The sequence below is a fragment of the Camellia sinensis genome, chromosome 12 (genome assembly GCF_055761805.1).
Source record: "Camellia sinensis isolate YWXY chromosome 12, ASM5576180v1, whole genome shotgun sequence".
Lineage (NCBI taxonomy): Eukaryota > Viridiplantae > Streptophyta > Magnoliopsida > Ericales > Theaceae > Camellia > Camellia sinensis.
Window position 1 is genome coordinate 43,802,093 of NC_138972.1, and position 16,100 is coordinate 43,818,192.

Below are 16,100 nucleotides of genomic sequence, written 5' to 3' on the forward strand. Positions count from 1 at the left end.
TAATCATTGCTGACCAGATAACTAATCCAGAAATGAAATTCAAATTTCTAGAACTTTGTTATCAACAACAGAAGAAGGAAGAAATCGGTCTTTCTCCTAAACATTACAGTATGAAAGAAGTTTACAAAAGAATCCAGAATACAACTGACGAAAAACCAATAACTATCCAAGATCTTAAGATGGAAGTAAATGCTTTAAAAGTAGAAATTAAGCATTTACAAGTAGCAAATATAGTTGTCAATGCTGATATTAAAAAAATTAATAATCAACTTAACCAGCAAAATATAGATAAAGGTATAACAATACCAGAATCCAACACTAAAAAAGATGAACCTGAATATCTTCTCCTTATGAACAAGGTAACTTTCTAGAAATGGTATATCAGGATTACTTTTATTATAAAACCTGATTTTATAATAAAAGATGTTGTTGCTCATGTAGACAGCGGAGCCGACATGAATTGTATTCAGGAAGGATTAATTCCTACCAAATACTTCCAGAAAACTACCCAATCACTTACCAGTGCAAGTGGTAATTCTTTGTACATCAGGTACAAACTTCAAGAAGTTTTAATATGTAACCAAGGGTTATGTCTTCCAACTTCATTTGTTTTGATTAAAAATATGTCTCAAGCAATTATCTTAGGGACACCATTTCTGTGTTTATTAATGCCTTTACCAAAATTGATTCTATTGGCATTCATACAACTTTAAATAATCAACAGATTATTTTTGAATTTATTACAGAACCTTATACAAAAGAATTAGATCAAATCAAAGATCTAGTCAATTTCAAAGAAAAACAAATTAATTTCTTGCAAAAAGAAACACATTTTCTAACTACAGAACAAAGATTACAGCAATCTACTTGACAGAATAAAATTAAATCCGTTGAAGAAGAATTCCATACAGAAATTTGTAGTGATGTTCCTAATGCTTTTTGGGAATGCAAGAAACATATAGTTTCTCTTCCCGATGATACAGGTTTTGATGAGCGCACTATTCCTACAAGATCGTGCCCAAGTCAAATGAAAAAAGAGTATTTAAAAGTCTGCAAAACAAAAATTAATACTCTTCTCCAGAAAAAGCTTAGTCGACCAAGTTACTCTCCTTGGAGTTGTACAACCTTTTATGTTAATAAAAATGCAGAAATTGAAAGAGGTGTAGCAAGATTGGTCATTAATTACAAACCTCTAAATGATGCCTTAAAATGGATAATGTATCCTATTCCAAACAAGAAAGATCTTTTGGATCGTTTACAAGATGCTATCATCTTTTCAAAATTCGATATGAAATCAGGATGTTGGCAGGTTCAAATTGCTGAAAAAGACAGGTATAAAACTGCTTTTACAGTGCGTTTTGGGCATTATGAATGGAATGTTATGCCATTTGGATTAAAAAATGCTCCATCTAAATTCCAGCATATTATGAATGATATTTTCAATCCTTATACAGAATTCGCAATTTGTTATATTGATGACGTTCTCATTTTTTCATCATCAATAGACCAACATATCAAACATCTTAATATTTTTAAGCATGTTATTATCGGAAATGGTTTGGTAATCTTTGTACCAAAAATGAAACTTAGCCTTTTATGTTAATAAAAATGCAGAAATTGAAAGCGGTGTACCAAGATTGGTCATTAATTACAAACCTCCAAATGTTGCCTTATAATGGATAAGGTATCCTATTCCAAACAAGAAAGATCTTTTAGATCATTTACAGGATGCTATCATCTTTTCAAAATTTGATATGAAATCAGGATATTAGCAAGTTCAAATTGCCAGAAAAGACAGGTATAAAACTGCTTTTACAGTGCTTTTTGGGCATTATGAATGGAATGTTATGCCATTTGGATTAAAAAATGCTCAATCTGAATTTCAACATATTATGAATGATATTTTCAATCCTTTTACAAAATTCGCAATTTGTTATATTGATGACGTTCTCATTTTTTCATCATCAATAGACCAGCATATCAAACATCTTAATATTTTTAAGAATGTTATTATCAGAAATGAAACTTTTTCAAACTACAGTCAGATTTTTAGGCCATAACATTCATAATGCCACTATAATTCCAATCAACAGAAGTATGGAGTTTGCATCAAAATTTTCTGATGAAATTAAAGATAAAACTCAATTATAGATATTTCTTGGTAGTTAAAATTATATTCATGATTACTACCCTAATCTAGCCACAGATGCTGCAATTCTGTATACCAGACTTCGCAGAAACCCTCTAACTATATGTTTCTTGTGTTCCCAAAAAGCATTAGGAACATCACTACAAATTTCTGTATGGAATTCTTGTACAAGGGATTTAATTTTATTCTGTAAAGTAGATTGCTGTAATCTTTGTTCTGTAGTTAGAAAATGTATTTCTTGTTGCAAGAAATTAATTTGTTTTTCTTGGAAATTGACTTGATCTTTGATTTGATCTAATTCTTTTGTATAAGGTTCTGTAATAAATTCAAAAATAATCAGTTGATTATTTAAAGTTGTATGAATGCCAATAGAATCAATTTTGGTAATTGGGATTAATAAAACAGAAATGGTGTCCCTAAGATAATTGCTTGAGACATATTTTTAATCAAAACAAATGAAGTTGGAAGACATAACCCTTGGTTACATATTAAAACTTCTGGAAGTTTGTATCTGATGTACAAAGAATTACCACTTGCACTGGTAAGTGATTGGGTAGTTTTCTGGAAGTATTTGGTAGGAATTAATCCTTCCTGAATGCAATTCATGCCGGCACCGCTGTCTACAAGAGCAACAACATCTTTTATTATAAAATAAGGTTTTATAATAAAAGTAATCCTGATATACCATTTCTGGAAAGTTACCTTGTTCATAAGGAGAAGATATTCAGGTTCATCTTTTTTAGTGCTGGATTCTGGTATTGTTATACCTTTATCTTTATTTTGCTGATTAAGCTGATTATTAATTTTTTTAATATCAGCATTGATAGCTATATTTGTTGTTTGTAAATGCTTAATTTCTATTTTTAAAGCATTTACTTCCATCTTAAGATCCTAGATAGTTATTGGTTTTTCATCAGTTGTATTCTGGATTCTTTTGTAAACTTCTTTCATACTGTAATGTTTAGGAGGAAGACCGATTTCTTCCTTCTTCTGTTGTTGATAACAAAGTTCTAGAAATTTTAATTTCATTTCTGGATTAGTTATCTGGTCAGCAATGTTTAGCATATTTTGCTCACTTTCTATAAGAACAGTGATACTAGGGCCACTAATATCAAGTCCATTCATTTCAACTATTGTTTTCCAATAGTTAGCTTCTTCTGAAATTTGATTAATATTATGTTTGCTGGAATAGATTTCTGGAGAGGAGTCAGATTTTGAGTCAGAGCTGGAAGTATATAAGGCAGCAAGTTCATCATCTGAACTTGAGCTTATGCTGGAATCTTCATAAAGCATCTGAAGGATTTGTTACTGAATTTCATCGTCCAAAGCTAGTTCATTTAATTTTTGTTGAATTTTAGTTGTGCAACGATTGGCATAGTGTCCTGTTTAGCCACATTTAAAACATTTAACTGTGGACTTATCTGTCTTTTTGTAAGAAGTTTTTTGTTTGCCTTTAGATTTAGGAGGATGTGGTTGCTGGACAATTTGTTTAGATGGTTTGTATTTTATGGATTTTTTGGAATAATACTTTGAAGATTTTCCATATTTATGTTTGGATGGATACTGGATTTTAGTGTCATAGGCAAATTGTTCACAAAATTCACCTAATTCATTATGACTTTGTTTCTTCATTTGATTCTATAATTTAAGATCATTGCATAAAGCAAGACCTTCTTCCGTGACCAATCTTATGAGTTGGCCATAGGTATATTTTGAATAGGTAATAGATATTTTGCTATGTTTATCCTGTAATTTTTTTCTAATTCTCTCAGCAAAGAGAGTTGGAAGGCCATCGATAAATTTGGCTTTCCAATGATCAATGTTAGCGTCTGGACGTCTAACAACCCTCATCATAAAGACATCTTTGTACCATCAAAAATGGGATAAAGAAGGGCATCTAAGATTCTGTAAAAGTTCTCTACTTCTATCTTCAATACCATCAGTAGAAGCACCAACAAAGTGATGTAAAATGGTATTGATAAGAGTGTAAACTGCATCTTGTTCTGTTTGAACATTTCCTATAATGGGTTCTGTAACCCTTTTATATGCATTTAAAATTTCAGTCTGTTGGGTTTCAGTGACGATGTTATCCCACCATCCTTTAAGGATTCCTCTAAAATCGTTGACCAAAAATCTGGCGATTTCATGATCATTGTTATCATTCTGTTTGCAAATTGTTTAATAAATAATCATTTGATGCAACAATTTAAATATCTGGTATACAGAAAGACCATCTATATTCCATTCATAAATGGTTTTTCCATGATAAGATTTTTGTGTCTGGAGGAAATCTTCTTCATAAAGAATATCCGTTGGAGTAGATTTAGGATAATAATACCTACTGGGTGTTGTTTTATAGGAGTTCCCATAATGCATTTTATTGTTGGAAACTGGATGATTATCTTGAAAATTGCTTTCAATTTCTTTAATTTGAGAAAGAGTAAGATTTTGGTCCTTCTCTATTATTCAGGAGATTTTGTCTGGATAACATATTAATATGAGACTCTGAGGATTCTCCTATCTTAAGAGTTTGTATTCTATTGATAAGAGTATCCATAAATTCTTTATCTTGATTGGATGATTTAAGTCTGAATTTTGTCACATCCAAAGGTGGTTTTATAGTTACTAGAATTAAGTATTCTAATTCTGGTTGGATAGTATAACTATCTTTAATTTGCATAACAGCTTCTTCTAATCTAATTAATTGTTTTCTGGTTGTTTGGCAAAAAAGATTCGTATGATTGTGCTGTTTGATTAAGCGTATAATATCTTTAACCGGTAATTGTTCCCTTAATCCTAGACGTTTTGGAGTTTCAACAAAGGCTGTAATAACTAGTAGTTTATTTGAACTTATAATTCCACTAGCCTTGAGTTCCAATCATTGGGGAGGTGGATGGACAGAAGTAATACTTTGGCCATCTGTTGTTACTCAAGTTGTCTGTATATTTTTAAGAACATCAATTTGTGATTCTGGAACCATTATACTTTTCTATATACCATAAAAGAAGAGATTGAAGTTGCCGGTGTTGCTCTAGATGAGCATAATACTGTATTTTAAGCTGTTGTAACTGTAATTCACTATGGTTTTCAAAATACCATTTTCTAAATTTTATGTATTTTTCTTGTAAAAAATCGTGGTTTAGGATTTTACGATTTTCACTTCCTGGTGTAAAATCCATTAAATTTCAAAATTCATATCGCTTGCTGTAGGGCTATAAGGCCTTCTGGATTCATAAACACCATGTGGTATTTGATTTTCTGAAAATTGGATTCCCTGAACTACTGGATCTGTAGTATTGTCAGGGTTGGTGTCACTAGGAGGTCTGGAAGGCATTCCTTGTAAGATTGACTCTACAGGTTTTGAAGTAGACTGTTTGGAATACTCAGGTAGATCCACTCTATAGGATTGAGCAGTTCTATAATTGGTACTTGACATACTTCTGGACAATGGCCGATGTGGCCTATTGAAGGCGAGGTATACATTACCGCCTTGAGTCTGTATGACATCATCCAATGATTGTCCAATGATAGGTCTGGCTGGAACAACATTGGAAATATGCAGTCTTTTTGGAAAAGTAATATTCCGGCAAGGTATCATTTTGGGTACAGCAACTTGAGTACTGAAAAGATTAGTGTCTATTAAGACTGTGTGTCCTAATTCACTCTGCTTCCCAATGTAAGGGTTTAAAGTTGTTAAAACCTTTAAATAAATTTTGGAAATAACTGTAAATGGTGGTGATCCTGGAAGATACGTATATCCATGGGATAACACTCTAAGTTCTAAAACTTTTGATAGATTAGTTCAGGATCAGGGGCTCTATTTTCCTATTGGATGTACTTCGTTTGCGAAGGATTTGGTCAATTAACAAGGCCAGATGTTTGAAATAAGTATTGGCCAGTTTAAAAATGCTATGGATGCCAAGGCTCAATTTTATGAATTAAAGACTTTAAATAATGAACGCATCATTGACGTTCAGTTTGTGCAAGGATCAAATATTATTATGGAAAAGATTGGACATAATTTGGAGACATGGGCCAAGAATTATTATTGCAAATGGCGTCAAAGGGGTAGCTGGTGGCACTTCATTAAAGATCATTTTACTGAATTATTTTGGTAAATATTAATTTGGCTATTTTGTTTATGTTTAAATTGATTAATTATTATTGTTTATTACTTAATGTTTTTTCTTTGTTCCAGGGATGTTATCTTTGGACTCCAGTATTTGTACGCTAGGAAACCTTTTGTGTCCTACTATTGTGGGAGGTTGGAAAGTAGCGTTTCTGTTGTTAAGAATCGTGCAAAATTATTATGTGTTGCTAAAGCTAAAAGTTCACAAGGTATATGCTTTGTTATTTATGTTTTTCAAATTTTTTTAAAAGAAAAAAAAATTGAATTTTTGTAATGTTGTTTGTTGTTGTAGAATTCAAAAGGGAAACCGGAAATGACTTGGTTGCGTTGAGGAGAATGATGGTTTGAGTTTTATTATTTCCTGAAACGAAATAGCAACAAACAAGATGTCAACGAACAAGATGTCGACGAACAGTTGAAAAAGCAAAGGGTTTCCCTACCCTTTAAACGTTTCATTGAAAATTTGTCGAGAACGAAACTCGGGTGAGTTAATTAAGTATTTTGAGGTTTATAATAGTTTTTTGTTTTTCATTTTAAAAAAATGATTATGCCTAGCTAATTTAATTTCTCATTTGTTTTGCAGCAGGGATATTCATCCAGACAGGATATTAAATGGCCCTACAATTTATATCCCTTCTCAGAAGCTGCATTCTATAGATAGTATGAATGATGCTGTTCGTGGTTATGGTACTTTTGATTTGAATAAAGCACATTTTTATATTTCTTCAAGTTTAGATGTGATGGGTGCATTGAATTAGGAATTAATTGTTCCGAAAGAGAAAGGGAATCGAATGTGCGAAGTGCTTGACTATAATAAATAGTCAAAAAATGGGGAACCGAATGATTTTGAAAAATATTTCTGTCTATTGCCAAAATCTTGTTGTCCATTTCAACGACCCGTTAGGTGAAGAGGTCAGTGTTCAAGTTTAATTAGAGAATACTTTACAATAAATTATAATAAATCCCCTTTTGCGATTACCATTTTACATTTTACCACCTTAATGTTTAAAATTTGACAATCAACCCCGTTGAAGTATATCAAATTCTAGTTTCGTTGATGCTATTAATGGAGTAAATATTAGTTTACCTCTTTGCCCATCAGCTCTTGTCATTGATCATGCGACAGATGCATGATGGGAACGTGGGCGATATATGCACAACGTGAGATTATCGTGCGATAGATGCACAATGTGAGATGATCGTGTGATAGATGCACAGTGGGACCGTGTGCCAATGATGCACAACGTGAGATCATCGTGCGATAGATGCATGATGGAAACGTGCACGATAGATGCACAACGTGAGATGATGGTGCGATAGATGCACGATGGAAACATCCATGATAGATGTACAACGTGAGATGGTCGTGCGATCGATGCACAATGTGAGATGATCGTGCGATAGATGCACGTTAGGAACGTGTGCGATAGATGCACAACGTGAGATGATCATGCTATAGATGCACGAGGGGAACGCGTGCGATAGATGCACAACGTCAGATAATTGTGCAATAGATGCATGAGGGGGACATGCGCGATAGATGCACGGTGGGAATGTATAGGATAGACGTTCTAGAGTTTCAACTAAGGCTGCAATAACTAGTGGTTTATTTGAACTTATAACTCCATTAGGCTTGAGTTCCAATGATTGGGGAGGTAGATGGACAGAAGTAATGCTTGGGCCATCTGTTATTACCCAAGTGTTCTGTGTATCTTCAAGAACGTTAATTTGTGATTCTGGAACCATTATATTTTCCTTATACCATAAAGGAAAATATTGAAGTTGCTAGTGTTGCTCTAGATGAGCATAATACTGTATTTTAAGTTGTTGTAACTGTAATTCGCTATGGTTTTCAAAATACTATTTTCTAAATTCTCTGTATTTTTCCTGTAAAAAATTCTGGTTTAGGATTTTACGGTTTTCACTTCCTGGTGTAAAATCCATTAAATTTCAAAATTCATATCGCTTGCTGCAGAGCTATAAGGCCTTTTGGATTCATAAACACCATCTGGTATTTGATTTTACTAGATCTGTAGTATGGTCAGGGTTGGTGTCACTAGGAGGTCTGGAAGGCATTCCTGGTAGACTGACTCTATAGGTTCTGAAGTAGACTGTCTAGAAGACTCAAGTAGATCCACTCTGTAGGATGGAGCAGTTCTATAACTGGTACTTGACATACTTCTGGACAATGGCCGATGTGGCCTATTGAAGGTGAGGTATACATTACCGCCATGAGTCTGTATGACAACATTCAATGATTGTCTAATGATAGGTCTCGGAGGAACAGCATTGGGAATATGCCATCTTTCTGGAACACTAACATGCTGCCAATGTATCATTTTTGGCAAAGCAACTTGACTACTGAAAAGATTAGTGTCTATTAAGACTGTGTGTCCTAATTCACTCTGTTTCCATATGTAAGGGTTTAAAGTTGTTAAAACCTTTAAATAAATTATTGAAATAACTGTAAATGGTGGTAATCCTGGAAGATACGTATATCCATGGGATAACACTCTAAGTTCTAAAACTTTCGATAGATTAGTTCGGGATCAGGGGCACTATTTTTCTTGTGGATGTACTTCGTTGGCGGAGGATTTGGTAAATAAACAAGGCAAGATGTTTGAAATAAGTATTGGCCACTTTAAAAATGCTATGGATGCCAAGGCACAAATTTATGAATTAAAGACTTTAAATAATGAACGCATCATAGACGTTCATTTTGTGCAAGGATCAGATATTATTATGGAAAAAATTGGAGATAATTTGGAGACATGGGCCAACAATTATTATTGCACATGGAGTCAAAAGGGTAGCTAGTGGCACTTCATTAAAGATCATTTTATTGAATTATTTAGGTAAATACTAATTTGGCTATTATGTTTATGTTTAAATTGATTAATTATTATTGTTTTTTCTTTGTCACAAGGATGTTATCTTTGGACTCCAGTATTTGTACGCTAGGGACCCTTCTGTGTCCAACTATTGTGGGAGGTTGGAAAGCAGCATTTCTATCATCAAGAATCGTGCGAAATTATTATGTGTTGCTAAAGCTAAAAGGTCACAAGGTATATGTTTTGTTATTTATGTTTTTCAAATTTAAAAAAAAAAAAAATTTGAATTTTTGTAATGTTGTTTGTTGTTGTAGAATTCAAAAGGGAAACCAGAAGTGACTTGGTTGCTTTGAGGAGAATAATGGTTAGAGTTTGTTATTTCCATTAAAACGGAATGGCAACGAACAAGATGTCGATGAACAGTTGAAAAAGCAACAGGTTTCCCCACCCTTTAAACCTTTCATTGAAAATTTAGCGACAACGGAACTCGTGTGAGTTAATTTAGTATTTTGAGGTTTATAATAGTTTTTTTGTTTGTCATTTTAAAAAAATGATTATGCATACCTAATTTAATTTCTCATTTGTTTTGCAATAGGGGTATTCATCCAGATTGGATATTAAATGACCATGCATTTTATACCCATTCTCAGAAGCTGCATTTTATAGATAGTATGAATGATGCTGTTCGTGGTCATGGTACTTTTGATTTGAATAAAGCACATTTTTATATTTCTTCAGGTGTAAAGGTGATGGGTGTATTGAATTGGGAATTAGATGTTCCGAAAGAGAAAGGGAATCGCATGTGCGAAGTGCTTGACTATAGTAAAGAGTTCAGAAAAGGCGAACCGAATGATTTTTAAAATATTTCTGTCTATTGCCAAAACGTTGTTGTCCATTTCAATGACCCATTAGGTGAAGAGGTCAGTGTTCAAGTTTAATTAGAGAATACTTTACAATAAATTATAATAAATCCCCATTTGCTATTACCATTTTACACTTTACCACCTTAATGTTTAAAATTTGACAATCAAGGCCCTTGAAGTATATGAAATTCCAGTTTGGTTGATGTTGTTAATGGGGTAAATATTAGTTTACCTCCTTGCCCATCAGCTCTTGTCATTGATCGTGCGATAGATGCCCAACGTGAGATTATCGTACGATAGATGCATGATGGGAACGTGCGCGATAGATGCACAACGTGAGATGATCATGCGATAGATGCACGATGGGAAGGTGTGCCAATGATGCACAATGTGAGATCATCGTGCGATAGATGCATGATGGGAATGTGCGCAATAGATGCACAACGTGAGATGATCGTGCGATAGATGCACGATGGGAACGTCAGTGATAGATGCACAACGTGAGATGGTCATGCGATCGATGCACAACGTGAGATGATCGTCGGATGGATGCACGATGGGAACGTGTGCGATAGATGCACAATGTGAGATGATCGTGCTATAGATGCACGAGGGGAACATGTGCGATAGATGCACAATGTGAGATGATTGTGAAATAGATGTATGAGGGGGACGTGCACGATAGATGCACAACGTGAGATGACCGTGCGATAGATACAAGACGGGAACGTATGGGATAGACGTTCTGGAATTTCAACAAGGGCTGTAATAACTAGTGGTTTATTTGAACTTATAATTCCACTAGGCTTGAGTTCCAATGATTGGGGAGGTGGATGAACAGAAGTAATACTTAGGCCATCTGTTGTTACCCAAGTTTTCTGTATATTTTCGAGAAAATTAATTTGTGATTCTGGAACTATTATATTTTCCTATATACCATAAAGGAAAAGACTGAAGTTGATGGTGTTGCTCTAGATGACATTAATACTGTATTTTAAGCCGTTGTAACTGTAATTCATAATGGTTTTCATATTACCATTTTCTAAATTCTCTGTATTTTTCCTATAAAAAATTCTGGTTTAGGATTTTACGATTTTCATTTCCTGGTGTAAATCTATTAAATTTCAAAATTCATATTGCTTGCTGTAGGGCTACGAGGCCTTCTGGATTCATAAACACCATCTGGTATTTGATTTTCTGAAAATTGGATTCCCTGAACTACTGGAGCTGTAGTATTGTCAGGGTTGGTGTTACTAGGAGGTCTGGAAAGCCCTCCTTGAAAGACAGACTCTATAGGTTCTGAAGTAGACTGTCTAGAAGACTCAGGTAGATCCACTCTATAGGATGGAGCAGTTCTATAACTGGTACTTGACATACTTCTGGACAATGGCCGATGTGGCCTATTAAAGGTGAGGTATACATTACCGCCTTGAGTCGGTATGATATCATCCAATGATTGTCGAATGACAGGTCTGGCTGGAATAGCATTGGGAATATGCCATCTTTCTGGAAAAGTAATATTTTGCCAAGGTATCATTTTTGGCGCAACAACTTGACTACTGAAAAGAATAGTGTCTATTAAGACTGTGTGTCCTAATTCACTCTGTTTCCTTATGTAAGGGTTTAAAGTTGTTAAAACCTTTAAATAAATTCAGGAAATAATTGTAATTGGTGGTGATCTTGGAAGATACGTATACCCATGGGATAACACTCTAAGTTCTAGAACTTTTGATAGATTAGTTCGGGATCAAGGGCACTATTTTTCTAGTGGATGTACTTGGTTTGCGGAGAATTTGGTGAATGAACGAGGCAAGATGTTTGAAATAAGTATTGACCATTTTAAAAATGCTATGGATGCCAAGGCTCAATTTTATGAATTAAAGACTTTAAATAATGAACGCATCATAGACGTTCATTTTGTGCAAGGATCTGATATTATTATGGAAAAGATTGGAGATAATTTGGAGGCATGGGCCAACAATTATTACTGCACATGGAGTCAAAGGGGTAGCTGGTGGCACTTCATTAAAGATCATTTTATTGAATTATTTTGGTAAATATTAATTTGGCTATTATGTTTATGTTTAAATTGATTAATTATTATTGTTTATTACTTACTGTTTTTTTTTTTTGTCCTAGGGATGTTATCTTTGGACTCTAGTATTTGTACGCTAGGAACCCTTTTGTGTCCTACTATTGTGGGAGGTTGGAAAGCAGCGTTTCTGTTGTTAAGAATCGTGTGAAATTATTACGTGTTGCTAAAGCTGAAAGTTCACAAGGTATATGTTTTGTTATTTATGTTTTTCAAATTTTTTCATAGAAAAAAGAAATTTAAATTTTTGTAATGTTGTTTGTTGTTGTAGAATTCAAAAGGGAAACCAGAAATGACATGGTTGCTTTGAGGACAATGATGGTTAGAGTTTTTTTATTTCCATTAAAATGGAATGGCAACGAATGGTTAGAGTTTTGTTATTTCTATTAAAACGGAATAACAACGAACAAGATGTCGACGAACAGTTGAAAAAGCAAAAGTTTTCGCTACCCTTTAAACATTTCATTGAAAATTTGTCGACAACGGAACTCGTGTGAGTTAATTAAGTATTGTGAGGTTTATAATAGTTTTTTTGTTTGTCATTTTAAAAAAATAATTATGCATAGCCAATTTAATTTCTCATTTATTTTGCAGCAGGGATATTCATCCAGACAGGATATTAAATGGCCCGACAATTTATACCCCTTCGCAGAAGTTGTATTTTACAGATAGTATGAATGATGCTTTTTATGGTCATGGTACTTTTGATTTGAATAAAGCATATTTTTATATTTCTTCAAGTCTAGAGGTGATGGGTGTATTGCATTAGGAATTAGTTGTTCTGAAAGAGAAAGGGAATCGCATGTGCGAAGTGCTTGACTATAATAAAGAGTCAAGAAAAGGCTAACCGAATGATTTTAAAAATATTTCTGTCTATTACCGAAACCTTGTTGTCCATTTCAACGACCCGTTTGGTGAAGAGGTCAGTGTTCAAGTTTAATTAGAGAATACTTTACAACAAATTATAATTAATCCCCTTTTGCTATTACCATTTTGCATTTTACCACCTTAATGTTCAAAATTTGACAATCAACCCCGTTGAAGTATATGAAATTCCAGTTTGGTTGGCGCTGTTAATGGGGTAAATATTAGTTTACCTCCTTGCCCATCAGCCCTTGTCATTGATCGTGTGATATATGCACGATGGGAACGTGGGCGATAGATGCCCAACGTGAGATTATCATGCGATAGATGCACAACGTGAGATGATCGTGCGATAGATGCATGATGGGAACGTTGTACGATAGATGCGCGATGGGAACATACACGATAGATGCACAATGACAGATTATCGTGCAATAGATGCACGATGGGAACGTACGCCAATGATGCACAACGTGAGATCATCATGCGATAGATGCATGATGGGAACGTGCGATAGATGCACAATGGGAATGGTCGTGCGATCGATGCACAACGTGAGATGATTGTGCAATAGATGCACGATGGGATCGTGTGCGATAGAAGCACAACGTGAGATGATTGTGCTATAGATGCACGAGGGGAACGTGTGGGATAGATGCACAACGTGAGATGATTGTGCAATAGATGCATGAGGGGGACGTGCGCGATAGATGTACAACATGAGATGATCGTGCGATAGATGTAAGACGGCAACATGTGGGATAGACGTTCTGGAGTTTCAACAAAGGCTATAATAACTAGTGGTTTATTTGAACTTATAATTCTACTAGGTTTGAGTTCCAATGGTTCCAATGATTCTGGAACCATTATATTTTCCTTATACCGTAAAGGAAAAGAATGATGTTGCTGGTGTTGCTCTAGATGGCCATAATACTGTATTTTAAGCTGTTGCAACTGTAATTCAATATGGTTTTCAAAATACCATTTTCTAAATTCTCTGCATTTTTCCTATAAAAAAATCCTGGTTTGGGATTTTATGATTTTCACTTCCTAGTGTAAAATCCATTAAATTTCAAAATTCATATCGCTTGTTGTTGGGCTATAAGGCCTTCTGGATTCATAAACACCATCTGGTATTTGATTTTTTGAAAATTGGATTCCTTGAACTGCTGGATCTGTAGTATGGTCAGGGTTGGTGTCACTAGGAGGTCTGGAAGGCATTCCTTGTAGACAGACTTTATAGGTTCTGAAGTAGACTGTCTAGAAGACTCTGGTAGATCCACTCTGTAGGATGGAGCAATTCTATAACTGGTACTTGACATACTTCTGGACAATGGCCGACGTGGCCTATTGAAGGTGAGGTGTACATTACCGCCTTGAGCCTGTATGACATCATCCAAAGATTGTCGAATGATAGGTCTGGCTGGAACAGCATTAGGGATATGCCATCTATCTGGAAAAGTAATATTATGCCAAGGTATCATTTTTGGTACAACAACTTGACTCCTGAAAAGATTAGTGTCTATTAAGACTGTGCGTCCCACTTCACTCTGTTTCCATATGTAAAGGTTTAAAGTTGTTAAAACCTTTAAATAAATTCAGGAAATAATTGTAATTGGTGGTGATCCTGGATGATACGTATATCCAGGGGATAACACTCTAAGTTCTAAAACTTTTGATAGATTAGTTTGGGATCAAGGGCTCTATTTTTCTAGTGGATGTATTTGGTTTGCGGAGGATTTGGTGAATGAACAAGGCAAGATGTTTGAAATAAGTATTGGCCATTTTAAAAATGCTATGGATGCCAAGGCTCAATTTTATTAATTAAAGACTTTAAATAATGAACGCACCAGAGATGTTCATTTTGTGCAAGGATCTGATATTATTAGGGAAAAGATTGGAGATAATTTGGAGACGTGGGCCAACAATTATTATTGCACATGGAGTCATAGGGGTAGCTGGTGGCACTTCATTAAAGATCATTTTATTGAATTATTTTGGTAAATATTAATTTGGCTATTATGTTTATGTTTAAATTGATTAATTATTATTGTTTATTACTTACTGCTTTTTTTTTTTTTTTTGTCCCAGGGATGTTATCTTTGGACTCTAGTATTTGTACGCTAGGAACCCTTTTGTGTCCTACTATTGTGGGAGGTTGGAAAGCAATGTTTCTGTTTTTAAGAATCGTGTGAAATTATTGTGTTGTTCTAAAGCTGAAAGTTCACAAAATATATGTTTTGTTATTTATGTTTTTCAAATTTTTTTTAAAAAAAAAAATTTGTATTTTTGTAAGGTTGTTTGTTGTTGCAGAATTCAAAAGGGAAAACGGAAATGACTTCGCTACTTTAGGGAGAATGATGGTTAGAGGTTCGTTGTTTCCATTAAAACGGAATGGCGTTGAACAAGATGTCAACGAACAAGATGTCGATGAACAGTTGAAAAAGGAAAAGGTTTCCCTACCCTTTAAACATTTCATTGAAAATTTGTCGACAACGGAACTCGTGTGAGTTAATTAAGTATTGTGAGGTTTATAATAGTTTTTTTGTTTGTCATTTTAAAAAAATAATTATGCATAGCTAATTTAATTTCTCATTTGTTTTGCAGTAGGGGTATTCATCCAGACTGGATATTAAATGACCGTGCATTTTATACCCTTTCTCAGAAGCTTCATTTTATAGATAGTATGAGAGATGCTGTTCGGGGTAATGGTACTTTTGATTTGAATAAAGTACATTTTTATATTTCTTCAAGTCTAGAGGTGATGGGTGTATTGAATTGGGAATTAGTTGTTCTGAAAGAGAAAGGGAATCGCATGTGCGAAGTGCTTGACTATAATAAAGAGTCAAGAAAAAGCTAACCGAATGATTTTGAAAATATTTCTGTCTATTGCCGAAACGTTGTTGTCCATTTCAATGACCCATTAGGTGAAGAGGTCAGTGTTCAAGTTTAATTAGAGAATACTTTACAATAAATTATAATAAATCCCCTTTTGCTGTTACCATTTTGCATTTTACCACCTTAATGTTTAAAATTTGACAATCAACCCCGTTGAAGTATATGAAATTCAGTTTGGTTGATGCTGTTAATGGGGAAAATATTAGTTTACCTCCTTGCCCATCAGCCCTTGTCATTGATCGTGCGATAGATGCCCAACGTGAGATTATCGTAT